Source organism: Manis javanica, chromosome 4 (assembly GCF_040802235.1).
Source record: "Manis javanica isolate MJ-LG chromosome 4, MJ_LKY, whole genome shotgun sequence".
NCBI classification, from domain to species: domain Eukaryota; kingdom Metazoa; phylum Chordata; class Mammalia; order Pholidota; family Manidae; genus Manis; species Manis javanica.
The window spans coordinates 172,313,734-172,330,646 of NC_133159.1; positions in this window are offsets into that span (position 1 = coordinate 172,313,734).

The window sequence follows — 16,913 nt, forward strand, 5'->3', positions numbered from 1 at the left end:
TAGGTATGTAATTTCCCATGACCACAGTGCCCAATTCCTTCTATTACCACGGAGTCTTATTACATCGGCCTGCATATTTCCACAACCTGAAATTATCTTATTTGTTTATATGTTTACTGTCTAGCTGCTCTACCTAGAAGGTAAGCTCCTTAAAAGCAAGGTCTTACGTATCTTTTGCCAGCATCTACAGCAATGCTTGACCACATAGTAAGTGCTCATAAAATACTTGCTAACTGACTGACTTAGAGAATCAATAATTTTAAAAAATCATTCAAAAATTAGCTTTCCATTAACCCATCATAAGTATCATTTTTTTTCCTCTTTACGATTGAGGACTCCAAAGAATTTTCATTTGTGCCGGTTATGTCTATCATTGTTAATTGCGATAGAAATGAAAAGTGGGAAGAGTTCGAAATATGCATTCATTCATTCATTCATTTAAAACTAATAAGCCCATCACATGTTTACATTAATACCACATTTTTCTCTATTTACAAAACAAACACAATAATAGGGAGAAGGGAAGCATTGTTTTACATTTTTATAAATCTTTTTAGCATCTGGCTCAAGAGAGGACAGCTGGGTTCTCAGTCTGCTTCTGCACTCAGTCTCTGGTAGCATCAGACATCATGCAGCCTTCAGAAAACGCCCCTGTGCAACTGCAAAAGAATAGGAGTGAAATAGGCAGATGACATCTTAGTATTGTGTTTAAAATAGTTTTGACTTCACAGATGCCTTAAGAGATTCCTGGGCAGCCCCAGGCAATCTTTAAAGCACATTTCCAGGAACAACTGATCAATATTAATGGAGAGGAATACTTTTTTTTGCCTTTGAACTGCCTCACCTTTAAACACCGTATCTTCCTCTTCGACATCTTTTGCTTGGCTTAATATTAAAATGTTTTTATTCCTCAAAACTGTATCGTTGCCAAAGATGGCCAAAATCTGTAGGGAATGATTAGTGATCAATCAAAGCAAACCAAAGGTTAATAATTTGTTGGCACTCAGATAAATCTGCAAACAAAAACACAGTAATAAAAACATGTGCCCTTACAGAGCACATGCTACATTCTTCCTATTTTCCAGAGATTATCTCTATTCTTTATAACAACACTTCCAAGTAGAATTTATTGACTTCATTTCATAGACAAAAACAGAAGCTCAGAAAAACTTAATTTACCCAAGGTCACTAAGCTAGTAAGTGATAGAGTGGTGATGGCCATACGCAAGTCTCTTTTACTCCGAAAACCTGTGCTTTTTTACCATTAAACGCTGCATTACTGCAACATAGGGAAAAATCCAGAAACAATGAAGAGTTTACTGTGTAAATTAACCTTGGTGTTCTGCACAAATGAATCAAGGAATCAAAAAAAAAAAACACGTATCTTTTCTTCCAGTGATGTATAACTAAAAAAGAGTTGATACATTTTTTTTCCAATTTGAGAAGTAATACACTTACAGCAAAAGATTAAAGAACAAGAAAACATCAGTAGAGATGGGTTACATTAACTTTGGTACACCTGTGGACGTAACGTAATACAATGCAGTCATTAAAAAGAATAAGGCAGCCCTATTGGTACTGACATAGACCCATCTCTAAGATATGTTGCTATATGAAAAAGCAAGGTAGCACAAGGTCTATTTCTATTTTTAAAATGTGTGTATTAATGTGCAATGTAGCTGGTTTCTTCCATGAAGTCAGGGGGGAGAAACAGGAGTCAGCCTACTTTTTGGTATTCGTGCCACCTTGAGGTGTGGTGGGGACAGATCCCCTATCTTTTCAAGTCTTTCCTGAGAGTAGAAAACAACCGCTCACAGCTAATTCAAATCTGAGTTCCTCTTTTCCTCTTTGCCCACCTCCTCCTCGCCGCTGCATCTCAGATCTCCCGTGGCTCTTCTCCCCCCAGTGAGTACCCACGCCTCATTCTTCTGTTACCCTGGCAGGTGGCAGGAGGGGCCCTTCAAGGTGGTTCCAGCCTTGGTAACTTCTCCAGCCTCTGTTACTCTGGGAGCTCATGAATCTCCACCTCCCTGTGGCTGAAACAGAGATTTCCCCTCGCTTTCCGACCCCGGCTGCTGGAAGCAGGCATAGGTTCTACGATCACACCTTTCCCTCCCACATTCTGGGGGGCACAGGCCAAACTCTCAAGAACTTGCCTGTACTCTCTGCTCAGGCGCACTAGAATGGGTCCATGAGTCCTTCCAGTGCAACAAAGCTTACTAGGACCAGTGACATAATTAGCAGGCTCCAGTGCAAAATGGAAATGCATGGTCTCTTGTTCAAATAGCATGAAGAAGTGCTCTTAAAGCACTAAAAGATAAAGATTTTTCCTTTAAAGATATTTTATGACTTACAATAGGATTAGGAAGATACATGAATATCAACATAAACTAACAAATGGCAAAAAATAACATTTTGTTGTCATAATTTTATATGAAGCAATAAAAAACTGTTAACTTGATGTCTGGATGGATCATTAGGTGTTTCTGGGTCATTTTTCCATAAATTCATTTATCAGGTCATCAAAATTTATACTTTTAGCAGCTTTATTTTCAATCGATGTGATTGAAAGTGATGTCAGCTGCTCTTGGCAAATGCCACATTGCAAATGATTTTTAATTTTGAGGATTATTCTATGGATGGAAGTTTTGGTTCTTGCATGTCCCCCACAAGTTACAGGAAATGTCAGAGGAAATATTAAAAATGTCACTGTACAAAAAAGCATTTAAACTTAAATTCAGGCTTACACAGAACTGATTGGTACAAAGAGATAGGACTGTTGATGTAGCTACTTATCTCTCTGTCAATCCAGCCATCAATTGACCTGTCTCTCTTGGAAATGCATGCTTGATTTTTTGAAAGATGGAATTTGTAAAAGGCAATTTCTAGGTTTCTTCACATTCCCAAAGCCTTTGTAATTTGAGGAGTAGGGTAGGAGGGAATTAACTCTTTATTTGTATAATTTGCCACTGTTTGGCTTTTTCAGTTCAGGTATGTATTTATTCAATTAAAAAACTTGTTAACAAGAAAAGGAACTCTTCAAGAATAGAACTCAGTTGTTCATTGGTAATGTTTTGATTATTGTTACTCTTTCTACAAACTATTCAATGTATTTTATGTTCATTTTAGCTGTTTATAGTTTAGCAATGTTCAATTCAGCTGAAAAATGTAAAGCCTGGAAACTTTCCAAATTTAGAGCATTAAGTCAGATCAACTCTGCTTTTTCCTGGGGCTAAGTTTTTGGAAAGACAGGGAGTCAGCTGTCATTTTTGTGGCTGGTTTTCAAAAGATGAGGTGTGCTTCCTAATGACTGAAGAGGATGCCGACAGAACGTTATTTCCTGTGTTGGACATCCTATGCATGTACAGGAGGAGTCCAGGGCTGGGTGACTTGGACAGCAGTGCCCCAGGGGCCTGCTTGATCTCTGGCTGTCTGATATCACACATAGTGAGAAGGCTGGCAGCGGGCAGGCAGGGTCACCTCCGGTCCTGCGACAAATGGTCAGCAGAGCAGGATGTCAGGTGGTACCTCTTGAGCTCCCCATACAAGTTTCTCAATCAGCTTATCAAATAAAACCTAAAAGACACCAACCTTCAAAATCAAAATACCGAGTTCTCCTATTTGCTTAAATAAGTAAAAAAAAAAAAAATTATTAAATGTCTTAAATAAAATTTGAAAACCTAAATTGGATTCATTTCTATAATGAAAATATGGGTTAACACTCAAAAATCAATTAATACATTAATGCAACTTTAACATATTAATGGATGAGGGGGGAAAACATAACCCTCTCAACAGATTTCTTGGTGGACTGACAAATTCCAAAATCATTTATGATAAAAATTCTCAGCCAACTGGGAGTAAAAGGGAGCTCCCTTAACCTAATAAATAGAATATACCAAAAACTTCTAGAAAATAGCATATTTACTGCAGAAACAGCAAGGATTTCCTTGGAGTCAGGCTGGGGTGCCCTGTGTCTCCATGTGCCAGTTGAATGGAGGAATTAAATCTTCATGTGTCAACAAAATATCAAGTTTGTTACTTGTTTACAAACATAATATGGAGCAAGCATATAAAAACAGAAGGATGTGCATAGCATGAAACATTTCCTCTAGCTTCAGTTTCGGCTCAGCCCAGCTATTTTGATACAGTCTTTTCATCGCTGCTCAGTCTAAATCTTTTCTCTCATTATGGTCATTTATATATGTAAAAATATATATTAAGTATATATATATCTATATATTTTACTAATATAATGCATGTTTTATGTATTAAATTATATATGCTACATAATTTAAGAAATACTTTTATGTATTACATTTATATATATATTATATATATATATATGTGTATATATAAACACTTTCAGGAATGTTTGAAAATCTCTGAACATCCAGCTTTTGTTGTTGCTGTTTTTAAAGTTGATTTCAAATTTTGAAGAGAACATGGTGATGTGATACTGATATTTTGGGTTGCTTGGTTTTGCTGATGGACACTTTGTAGCCTAAGTAACGCATTTGTGGGTGGGTGTGGCCTGGTCATTCTGGTAAATGTTCTGTAGTATTTAAAAATAATGTTATGTGAGCTAATTGTTGGGTGCAGAGATCTAACCATTAGACCAAGCTTTTAAGTTACATTGTTCAAATCTTGTATCTTCTTGCTGATGTTCTGGGTTATGTTCTGATTATTATTGTCATTTTATTTTGTACTTTCTATCCACCATGTTTGCCTATGCATCTGTTTGTCTGGTTGATGAATATTCATTATTGCCTACCTCTTCCCCTTTTAACCTCTTTTGGTTTGGAAGTTATACATTCCCACTGTTCTTTTAGAAAGTATCCTACAGTGGGTTTTTTTTTAAAGCTTATTTTTAATTCTAACCAAAGTAATACAGAATACATGTACAAGATTCAAAAGCCAAATAATACAAAATAACTTCTAATGAGCAGGAATAGGTCCAAACTTTGAATTTTCCTGTCCTAAGCTCATACACCCTACGTATTTATTTTCAATGTCTTTTGTTTTGTTCTTCTGAATTCTGAATTCTTTGGTATATCCAAGAACATGTCTTTTGTTACTTGTTTACAAATTTTCAACAATGCCTTCCATTGTCTTGGTATGATAGTGGAATCTTAAACGCCCTCTTCCACAATGATGTAGTCATATTACAATCCTCAATGATCATGTTTGCATGTGCCAGCAATGGTGGTATCATGAACCTTTATTTCTGTGTGCACCACACATGAAATCTTACTATCAGAGTATTGGAACACTTGCCCTTCCCTCTACCACTCCGGATTCATCTAGGTCTCCTCCATCTGCTGTATCTCTGCTTTTACATTTTCTGCCATTATATCATAATCATCATGTAAATTTTGTTCACTTCAGAACCAAGACTCACTGTGAAACTGCATTTTCTTCTATAATTATTCAATTTTACAATCTTTATGTCAGGAGAATGTTTCCAGTATTAAGTCCAAATGGCTTCTCCAGTTGAATGCTAGTCCAGAAATGTTCCCAATCTCTTTAACACCCTAGCAAGTCCTTTCCCTTCCACAGACTTACTTCTGTAGTATTCCACCCATCTGACCAAATTCACATTCAACTCCCCAGTTTTCTTATGCAGATGTTTTTGGGTTACTTTCCCTCGTTTGTCTCCTGTGCTTGATCCAGTATATTGTAGTGGCTTTCTTGGTGTATCTTCAACTTCCACTGGATTACATTTCAGTAAGCTTTCAGAAATTCTACTTGGGATCTGAAGATGCCTATTATGTCTTCCTAAGTTCTTTGACATTTGGCTTGGCATGTACTACTTAGTTTAAAAATAATTTTCTCTCATCACATTGAAGGCAATATTATATTGTATTTTAGCATGGAATGTTTTGATGACAGGTCAGATTGCAATCTGCATATCATCCTTGTGTAGTGAACTTGGGAATGCCTGTGTGTGGACACACCTGCACATTGAAATCCTTTATATTCAGTGTTCTTAATTTTCACAATAATTTACTTGGGTGGGTGGCTTTTAATGAAGCTGAGGTCTTTGAAGCTGTACCACCACAGCTTTAGTTTATCTATCCTATAATTGAGTCAAGAAACTGAGATTGCATTAGCTCTAATTATCCACATTCTGCTTTTGTCCAGTATTTTAGTTTCTACCTTGCTTTTATGCTTTTTCAAATTAGCGATTACAGCTCTTATTTTTAGAAGTAAAAACTTCTTTAGATTTATTCACATTCTTGGCATTTTCTTTTGCTTTTCTTTCTTGCATTCTATTCTTTCATTTCAGTTCTGTGATGTCAGTTGTGGATCTAATGATTGCTCCGTTGCCAGGTATAGATGACATGAGCTGTTTTTCCTCTCTTGTTCCTTCTCACATTTTCTCTTTGTGTTTGTTATTTTGCAATTTCACTTTGGTATGTTTTAGATCTGGATTTATTGTCTTGCATGGAACTTGGTGTACTTTTTGATGTTCACATTTAGTTTTACTTTTATTAATTCTGGAATACTATCAGCCACCACCTTTTTAAGTGTTTTTTCTTCTCCTTTATCTATACTTGTAGAATATTATTAGGTACATGCTATTTTGAGAAATTTACTCTATCCTCTGTGGCTCTTAACTTCCTATTTTTCCATTTTTGTAAATCTTTCTGTGCTGTGTCCCACAAGTTTTTATCAATCTTTTCTTCAAATCAACAAACTTTCTCTTTTTTTGCATTTAACATGCTGTTTAGCCAGTCTGTCGAGCTTGTAATTTCAATGATTCTGTTTTTTCATTCCTGGAAGTTACTTGATTCTTTGAAAAATATACCAATTATTTTAAATCCTAGGGTTTCCCTTGGTTACAACTCTTCCTAAAATGTTTTTAATTAAACATACTTAGTTGAAAGTCTTTTTCAGACTGTTATATAATCTGGAGTTCTTGTGTGCTAATTTTCTGCTGTGAGCTCATTTACTGGGTGAAGCTATCTGTGGGAATCCCCTGTGGCCTGACTTATGGGGGTATCCCTCCTGAGAGCTTTTTATTTCTTCTGCTAGATACCCCAGAGATCATTATCCTGGGACTTCAAAAAATGTTAATTTACCAGTTCAGGGGTTCCCAGACAACCCAGCCACTCTACAACTGAGGCCCAAACCCACGTGCAATATAGGCCAGAGGTTCAGTTTTTTTTCTATTTTATCCAGAACTCAGATGAAACAAGCTTCTTTGTGTCCCTGAGCTAGTGGATAGTTTCCGACCCTTTTACTGTGGTGGTGCAGCTTCAAAGACCTCGGCTTCGTGCAGGCGTCTTAGTTTCAATTCTGTTCCTCATGTAAGTCCAAGTCTTCGTCTCCTCTGTCTAGGTAGGCAATAAAATCTAAACCTACCACTTACCTGATCTAACAGCCACATCTCCTCCCGACCCAGTTACAGCATCCGCTCACCCCTCTGTGGGTTGGGTTTTGTGCCCTTGTCGTTTGTGCTTTTATCTGCCATGTTTGCCTGTGCCAACCTCAACCTCTTTGATTTGTTTGTTTCCCTTTTCTCCTTGAGAACTTAGCTATTTATATTCAATCCAAAATTTCCAGGTGATGATAGCCAGAAATTTTCCTCTTTATCATTGTCTTCTACCTTGATAATTACTCATCCCGGCAGCTATTCATTCATTTGTTCATGCGATATGACTTAAGTACTTAATATGGGCTAAGCATTGGTGATATAAAAATGACTACAACATATAAAAACCAATACACATGCACACATACAGATGGTAACGAAGGGAGTTGATGGATATGTTAATGAGCTTGGTTGTGGTAATCATTACATAAGGCATACTTAGATCAGAACATTACATGATATACCTTAAATATATACAATTTTAAAATTTGTCAATCATGCCTCGATAAAGCTGGGGAAAAGAAGCCAAAAGAAGCTTGAGTTGACTGGGAAAACTTCCTGGATGGGATGGAACTTGAGCTGAGCTATGAAGATTAAGGAAAGGAGACTGAGGTGTACTGAGCGCTCAGTATGTGCTAGGCACTGGTTCAGGTGCTGAGGTACACCTCCGCCTTCAAGGAGTTTATAATGGGGTAGGAAGAGCCAGAGACAGATTAGGACATGGGTCATGGCACTGTGGCAAGTGCTGGGTGCTCCAACGGGGGAGGCACAGTTTGCTACGGGAGCAGAGAAGATGTCTTCGGGGAGAAGGTGGCTGTGTTGAAGTTTGAAAGGTGAGTGGCAATTAGCAGGATGAAGCCATAAGGGAAGAGACGGACAGTTTTGACTGCATACATTTTAAAACTTCCTTATAAATATAAGAATGATTGATATTTATTAAGCATTTACTATGTGTTAGCTATAGATTTTTCATACATTTTCATCAGATTTTTAAAGGTTTCTATCAGATTGAGGAAGCTCTATGTCAATCAGTTCTGGAAGCTCATCAAACTTAACAAGAAAGGGCTGGCAAACAGAATAAGCTACCGTGATGCAGAAAGTAAGCAGAGCACAGGTTCAAGCCTCAGATTTGGGGGACAATCCAAACTAAGAAAATATCCCTGAATTTGTCATGGAAATAAATGTAGTGATTGACCAGACAATGTTAAATTTAATTGTTCAAGGCAAAGTTGTATCTGCTCCACTCGCCTAAAAATAAATGTTTGCTACCATCACAGCAAAGTACTAACAAATCAGCAGTCTAGTTTGTAAGAGATAGCTGCAATATATAAAAACATTACACCTGCATCTGTTTTGCCAAGGACTCAAAGAACAACCTGAATTTCTTTTGATTTGTTGGATTGAAGGGGAAGACTGGGGGCTGTCTTTCTACTAGTTAGATTATTTTACCCACCAAATCATCTTGAAGAAATGTCAAAAATAGCAGTGGCTTGTGCACACAGTGCTATTTGTCTAGAGTTAAAGGTACTTGCAACACAGTTGGAGAATCAGAGACCATGACTGACTTCACTTCCCCAAAGAGTTGAATTCCGAGTACCCTCTGAAACCAGCTATTGCTGTACAAGGATATTATCCTAGACCTCGGAGTTACTGCATGTCCTTGGATTATGTTGTATTAATACAGCAGGAGGTTTCATCTGTAAAAGAGAGAGGGCAAAATAAAAAGTGGAAGACATCTGTTACTTCTACTGAGTTGAGCTCCTAAAAATATTTCCCTTTTAGTGACCGCTTGTTATTTTGACCTTTTGACCCTTTACTCTGGAAATAGGACCTTTTAAGCTCTCCTACATTCCTCCCCATGTTTCAAAGATGGTGATAATGCCTGAACCAGAGAGAGAGAGACTTCATTTTGCATCCATAGCTTTTGGAAATGAGGGAGTTGTGTGAATAAAGGAGGAAACATTCCAATTCGTCTTGCAAAGCTGAAACACCTATGTTTTCTTCATTAAAAAAAATTATGTTCATTCCATTGATCCTAAAGAAACTTACTTTAAGCTCCATGATCAAGTCCTATGGTGCATAACATGTTTAGTGATTCAGTGAAACGTTGATTGATCCAAATGAAAGCAAAGATTCTCTCAGGAACCAGCCAACTTTACAATCAATTTCACATTAGTCAGACTGATGTCTGGACTAGGCAGAGAGGACCCCATGAGACTTTTTAATGTGTGGATGATTATGGAGTCTTGAAAGCTTAAATAGCTTTCCAGGGACTGCTCTGTGAAAATCACCGGGCTGAAGTCTGCTGTAGTGTCAGGAGGCACAAGCTCTTAATTACAGGAGATACCTTTCTTTCAACCTTTTCCTTTCTCTCTTCTTCTTCCATTCTCCTTCTCCTTTTCCTTTTCTTTCTTCTTCTTTGAAGTAAGCATTTCCCCTCCCTCTTCATATTAGAAGGACAAATTATTCTCACTGTAGAGAGTCATAGCCTGGTGTGTCTGTGATCCCATTCTGGAATCAAACTTGAATTTGAAGCCTAGTCTCATCGCTGACTAGCAGTGTCACCTTGCAGACTCACTCATCTAATACACCAAGCATTATCGGGGCATACTACGTAATGGTGGTCACCTCATAGGATGATGCCGTGTGGATTTCACAAGACACTCATGCACACACATATGTGCCAGGCACATAGAGTTTTCCATTTGCCTGGACTGCTTGTGCTCATGTTGTACATTGTACTCACTTCTATTGTGCTCATCTTCTCATCACATCTGCTCCCATGTCTATCTCTTCTGTTAGCCTTTGTATTAGTTTCCTATTGTTACTGTAACAAATGGCCACAAACATAGTATCTTAAAACAACACAAATTTATTATGTGGTGTTCCAGAGATCAGAAGTCCTAAATGGGTCTCACTCAGCTAAAATCAAGTTGTTAACAGGGCTACATTTTTTCTGGAGGCTCCAGAAAAGAATTTGCTTTCTTGTATTTTACGTTGTTTAGAGGCCACCCTCATTCCATGACTTAACAGCCTTCCTCCATCTTCGAAGCAAACAATGCTGGCTGAGTCTTTCTCACATTGCATTCACTCTGACACTGGTGACACTGGCTCTTATGCCCCCTTCCGTATTTAAGGACCCTTGTGATTACACTGGCACCACCCAGATAATCAGAGAATTTCCCTATCTTAAGGTCATCTGATGGGCACACTTAATTCCATGTGCAACCTGAATTCTCCTTTACCATGTAATATAACATATCTCAGGTCCTGGGGAGTAGTAGCATGTGGACACTGGGGACCATTATTCAGCTCACTTTAGTCTCTGAACTCTTAAATACGGAGACTAACTTATGCATGATTTTCCCCCAATGTTTAATAGGAGCCTGCTACCTAGTAGGCACTCAGTAATAGGTATTCTAGGATACACAACTATGAATAAGATGGGAAATTTGTCCAGAAGGAGGTTTACTCTATAGTGGAGGTCAGCAAACTGTGGTTCACCAATGGTTTTTGTACAGCTTGCAACTTAAGAATGATTTTTACACTTCTAAGTGGTTGAAAAAGCTCCAATAATATTTTCTGAGGTGTGAAAATCATAGATTAAATTTCAAGTGTCTGTAAGTACAGGTTTATGGAACATAGCCATACCCATTCATTTATGCACTGTCTGTAGCTGCTTTCAGGCTGCACTGGTGAAGTTGAGTAGTTGCCACAGGACCATATAGCTGCAAACTCTAAATAATTACTATCTGGCCCTTTACAGAAAGACAAAAATGTTGATCCTTGCTCTACATTTGTACTGTTCAATAGGACTTTTTGATAATCGATATGTTCTATATTTGTGCTCTCTGATACGGTGACCACTAGCCACATGGCACTTGACATGAGGCAGTATCTCTGAGGAACTGACTATTATAACTTATTTAATTATAATTGGCTTCAATTAAAAGAGCCACCTGTGGCTCAGGGCTAATGTATTGGACATCTCAGCACTAGGAGAAGAGATGGTGGTCATGAAGATGTTGAGAGCTTCACCATGTGCCGGGAACCATGCTAAGAGAACAAGGACGATGCTCTTCTAATTCCCATTTTGCAGATGAGAAAAACTGAAGGCTAGAGAGAAGAGGTGATTCGCTGAAGGTCATACAGCTAATGAGTTGCAAAAGTGGAATCCAGGTAGGTTTACTAGAGAGCTGTCGCTCTAACCACTAGGCAGTACTGTCTTAATAAGACATGACATATACACTGAATTCTAATGTATATTAGAATGTGATGAGTGCCAGGAAATAAATGAAATCTGGGAAATAAATAAGAGAAATGAGAGAAGAGCATCTGCTCAGGGAGGAAAGAGACATCTTCAAGGTGCCAAACTACCTAAGCTGGTCTTTGACATTTGGGCAGGATTTTGACTGATAGCTATGTGCTCATCAGCAAGGGAGATGTACCTAAATAAAGGTGTGGCATTGGGGAAGTGGAGGGCATGTCAGTGCAATGGAGAACAGTCCAGTTTGAAGACCCATGTCAATATTTGGCTAGCTAAGGGCCACAAAAGTTTTCTGGGTGGATGGGAGCACTGCCTCTTTTCTATCAATGATGATCATGTCACCTTGTCTCCCTTTTCACTTTGACTAGGAGCTTAAAACCTGAGCTTAATTATAATAGTAGGAAGGCTTGACAGCTTGAATATTTGTGTTCTATTCCCCCACTTCTCCCACCCAAGCTTGATTTCTGCTCTTAATATTTATTCTTACTCATGTTTTAACATAATTGGGTTATATGCCTATTTATTATAATGCTCCTTCAGTTTTTTGTGAGTATGTCTGGGTATAAATAACAAAATAGGTTTCCGTTGGGAGAAGATCTGGGAAATACAGGAGGATAATTTTGAGGAGATAAGAGGTCAATCTGCAAAGATAAGTTGGTACCAGGCATTGGGCAGCCAGGCTCAAGCAAGCCGGTGGATATTTCTGCCTGAAGAAATAGCTTTGGGCCAGCCAGGTATAGTTCCTGTGCCCTTTTTTTCTGCAGCCTCAGCTGGCATCCTGGCAGTGCCCCAATCAGTTCTTGGAAACCTGGCAGCCAACCTTAATTCCATCCCATGCTATTGTCCCCTTGCTTTCTGGACTGGCTCTGCCATGTGTCAGCACCTTGAACAAACATCCTTGGGATGGCATCCCATACTCTTTCTAAAGCACGCCCTGGAGGCCCCTCCGTGCCTTGAAGGTCTTCAGTTGCTCTCTGGAAGCCCATGTGCCCTGGCTTGGCTCACGTCCTAGTTCACAGCCCAGCTCTGCCTCTAACTAGCTGTATGACTTGGGCAAGTTACTTTTCCCTGCCTCAGACTCATCTGTAAAATGGGACTAACAATAGTTCCTACCTCAGAAGGTTGTGCTGAGGGTCGGCTGAAGTAGGTTAGCGCCCGTAAAACATGAGACTGGTCCTAGGCACACGGTAAGCATTCCGCGTGTGGGTGAGCCTTATTGCTATGAACACTTCAGATTCATCTTTTGCCAGTTCCCCTCACAGTCTCTGGTTCCATGTGTCCTGAATCACTTGCAGGTTCTTAATGCTCTCCAAGCTGTTCCCTCTTGTCTCTGGGTGTTTCATACATATTTCCTCTGTCTGAAAGTGTTCCTTCCCTCCTCTCCACCAACTCTTCCTCATTCTTCTTATCCCAGTCTAGATGCCACCTCCTGAGGGATACTCTCCCTGCCTATATTCCACTCTCCCTCCCCATGTGTATTTTTCTGTCTCACCCTACAGATCGGGGACTGTGTGTGCTTCATCCTTGTAGGGACTATCACAGTTCCCGGAAGAGTTGTTATTGAATGAATGGGTGATTGCCTTGGTCAAGTCAAGGCACAGTACAGTACAGAGAAAAAGTGTGCATCAGAATGATGCAAATTGGAAATCAGATGACATAGAGTTGCAGCCGCATAATTCCAAAGCTGGAGGGAGTCCTAAACTGTTTATGCTCTTGCCACTTGGTGGCGCCGCTCTAGCTGGTAACCGACAATACCCACCAGCCTTCCTCAGCATCAGCCTTTAATTAGAATGCTTCAGGAATTTGTGCTTTGCATGAAGTGCTACCACCTTATACTCCCGAAAAGGGCTGAAAAACAAGCAGATGCTATTGATGGGTAATAAAAAACATGGGGACAGGATGTTAGACTGCATCAAGGGAATTGGAGCATAAGAGAGGGTCTGTGGGAACCTGGGGTCAGGGCCAGGAGGTGAGCTGCAAATCCAGAAGGCCAAACTCAGTGCGGAGGGCAGGGACGTCTTGGAGGCAGGAGAGAGAGAGAAAGTAGAGGGAGATAAGTAGGTAAGACCAATTCAGCAAGGAGAGCTGAGAAGACATTCAGAAATGGGGCACTGAATTCTATGCTGTAATCCAAATCTAGGAGCAGGCAGGGCTGGGTCAGCAAGCCAGGATTCAGTCCAGAAGGGCCAGTCATAGAGCTGCTTATTAAGGCTCCCCAATAACCATCATTAAGATTGTTGCATACAGACTGTGAATTTATTTCACAGTGGAAAGGGACATGGGGTTGGAAGCCTTTCTATGCTTTTCTTCAGTTTATAGAAGATTGTGTGTGTGCCTGTGTTGGTACAGTTGAGACTGAGGAGTTATAAGTGATTCCACTGATCTGAGCCCCCTGCTCTGGGCTCCACCTTCAGGCGTGGGTTGATCAGGGGTGGTCAGAAGGAGGCCAGTGAGCCTGGGCTCTCTACATAGTTGTGACTTTTGACTGAGTGACCATGGTCACTCTCTCATGGGCTTCCTTTCTTGGATGTCATGAAGACTGCACGTTAACTAATAGTGCATTTTTGTACTGTTATTTTCCAGGACAGGCAAAGGAAATTATGTCAGTCACAGTTCCTATATGTAGGCAAACAAACACCCCAGATGACCTAAGTAGAAAAGGAATTTATTGAATGTACATTGAGTAACTAACAGAGCTTCTGGGAAGGCCTGAGAACCAGGCTTAGGGAATATGCCAACTGGGGGCAATACTCAATCAGGCTGTGGAAGTGGCTGGGTAAGGACACTCTTTAGGATTCACTCCATGGGATGCAAATAGCAAAACAGTAATGAAAACAGTGCACCCTTGGCATTCTGGATATTTTCCGTGTGCCTTCTCGTAGAAGTCTGACAGGGACAACAAGCAAGATGACGCTTCATGATTTTTTATTCTCTAATCTCTTGCTGGCGTCAATGCAAATACATTCACAGGGAGAAAGAGCTCCAAGCATATTTCCCCCTTGATGGCGGATCAGAAGTATCACCTTGGTTTCTAGTATTGCACCTGTGCAGTGAATCACCCTGACTCTTCATTTCTCACCCCATCTCTTTGAAGCATCTGTCTCTGAATAATGGGTTACAAGAAATATATTTGGTCATTCAGATGGCAAAAATGTATTGCTCAGATGTATTTGGTCTTCATCCAGTTCTGAAAAATGCTTCAGAACCATAAAGGTCAAATGGGTGGACTGTTAACGTTAATGAAGTCTTTTGGGTCCACCCAGGGGTCGGGGCTGGTTGCCAGGAACACAAACCATGTGATGAGAGGGTGGGAAATCTCAGCCCCCAACCCCTGATGACAGATTCCACACTTGGGGAATCCGAACACTTCCACATGCTGCTGAGCCAGGCCACCGGGACAGAGAAGCTCCTTTATTTGGGCTCTTGCCCTATGCATCTCTTCATCTGGCTGTTAACTTGTATCCTTTATAATATCCTCTATTAAACTGCTAAGCCTAAGTGTTTTCCTGAGTTCTGTGAGCCACTCTAACAAATGAATCGAACCTAAGAGGCAGCTGTTGGAACCGCCAATCTCTCACTGTTGGTCAGATGCACAGGGAACAGCCTGGGGCTTACCACTGGCATCTGGAGTTGGCGGGTGGAGGGCAGCCTTGCAGGATGCAGCCCTTCACCTGGGGATCGGGTGTTGTCTCTGGGCAGATAGCATCAGAATTGAGTTGAATTCTCGGACACCCTGCTGATGTTTGAGAATTGCTTGGTGCTGTGTAGGAGGACCCCCCCACCCACTCACCCCCCGACACACATATTGGAGTTGGGTCTGGAAATCCCAGAAGGAGCTTCCTTCTTGAAAAGCTCACCTCCTTTGGCTTTTGTACCCTCACCCTCTCCTGGTTTGCTGCCTGCTTTCTCAGTGTTCCTTCTGAGTACCCAACATCCCTTTATCCTCTCATCCTAGGCCCCCTCCTCATGCTACCTTCTTCCCTATTTTTCTCTCTCAAAACCCTCTACCAGAGGGATTTCATTCATTCCCATGGCTTTGTAATTAATAAGTTGATGACTTCAAAGCCCTTAGCTCTCTCCTGGACTTTCAACCAACAAGCAACTGGACAGCCCCTCAAACCCAGAATACCCCATGCGGAGCCCAGCACCACCCCATCTAACTTCGCTGCTCCTCCTGGGTTCTCTGAATCAATCAATGGCAGCAGCATTAATTCATTGTCCTACTCAGAAACCTAGCATCATCCTTGAGTCCCCTTTCTTCTGCATCCTCCACATCCGTCTCTCGGCTCTATCACCCATTTCCTTGCTAACTCTGGACTTTGCCCCGCTTTATTCACCTGCATCACCATGTCTTTAGTTTATGACATCACCCCCTCGTCTGGATAATTGCAGCAAATTCCTAACAAGTGTCCTTGCTCCTCACTGTTCCTTCTCTTGCCTTTGCTTCCTTATAGACAAAGTACTGAAGTGAGTTCTTGGTCACATCTCTTCCCTCCATGGAACCATTCAATGAATCCCCAGTGGCTCAAAGAAGAACATCCAGATTTCTAAGGCAGGGGTTGCCTAAGTGTTGCATCTGGCCCACCACATGTTTTTGTACAGCTCAAAGGTTAAGAGTAGTATTTATATGTTTAAATTTTGAAAAAATCAAAGAATGTGACATGTGGAAATCACATGAAATTTATCCAAAATATACAAAAAAAAAAACCTCTTAAAACTCAGCAAGAAAACAATGAAATTTAAAAGTGGGCAAAAGATCTTAATCCCACCAAAGATATGCAGATGGCAAATAAACATATAAAAAGATGCTTAACATCATATGCTATTAGGGAATTGCTAAGACAGCAATGAGATACTACTACCTGCCTAACAGAATGCCTAAAATTCAAAACTGACAACACCAAATGCTACTGAGGAGGTGGAGTAACAGGAACTGTCATTCATTGCTGGTGGGAATGCAAGATGGTATAGATACTTTGGAAGACAAGTTGGTAGTTTCTTACAAAATGGAACATATTCTTACCATCTGATCCAGTAATTGTGCATCTTGGAATTTATCCGAGTGAGTTGAAAACACATCCACATAAAAATCTGCACATGAATGTTTATGGCAGCTTTACCCTCTCTAATTTGGGGGTGCCTCATGCAATCAGGTGAAGGCCTTACGAGAAAAGATTGAGGTTCCTTAAGGAAGGTGTTCAGTGTCCGGACTGCCTTCAGGCTTGAGTCTGCAATACTGATTTTCCCCCGGGTTTCCAGCAGGCCGGC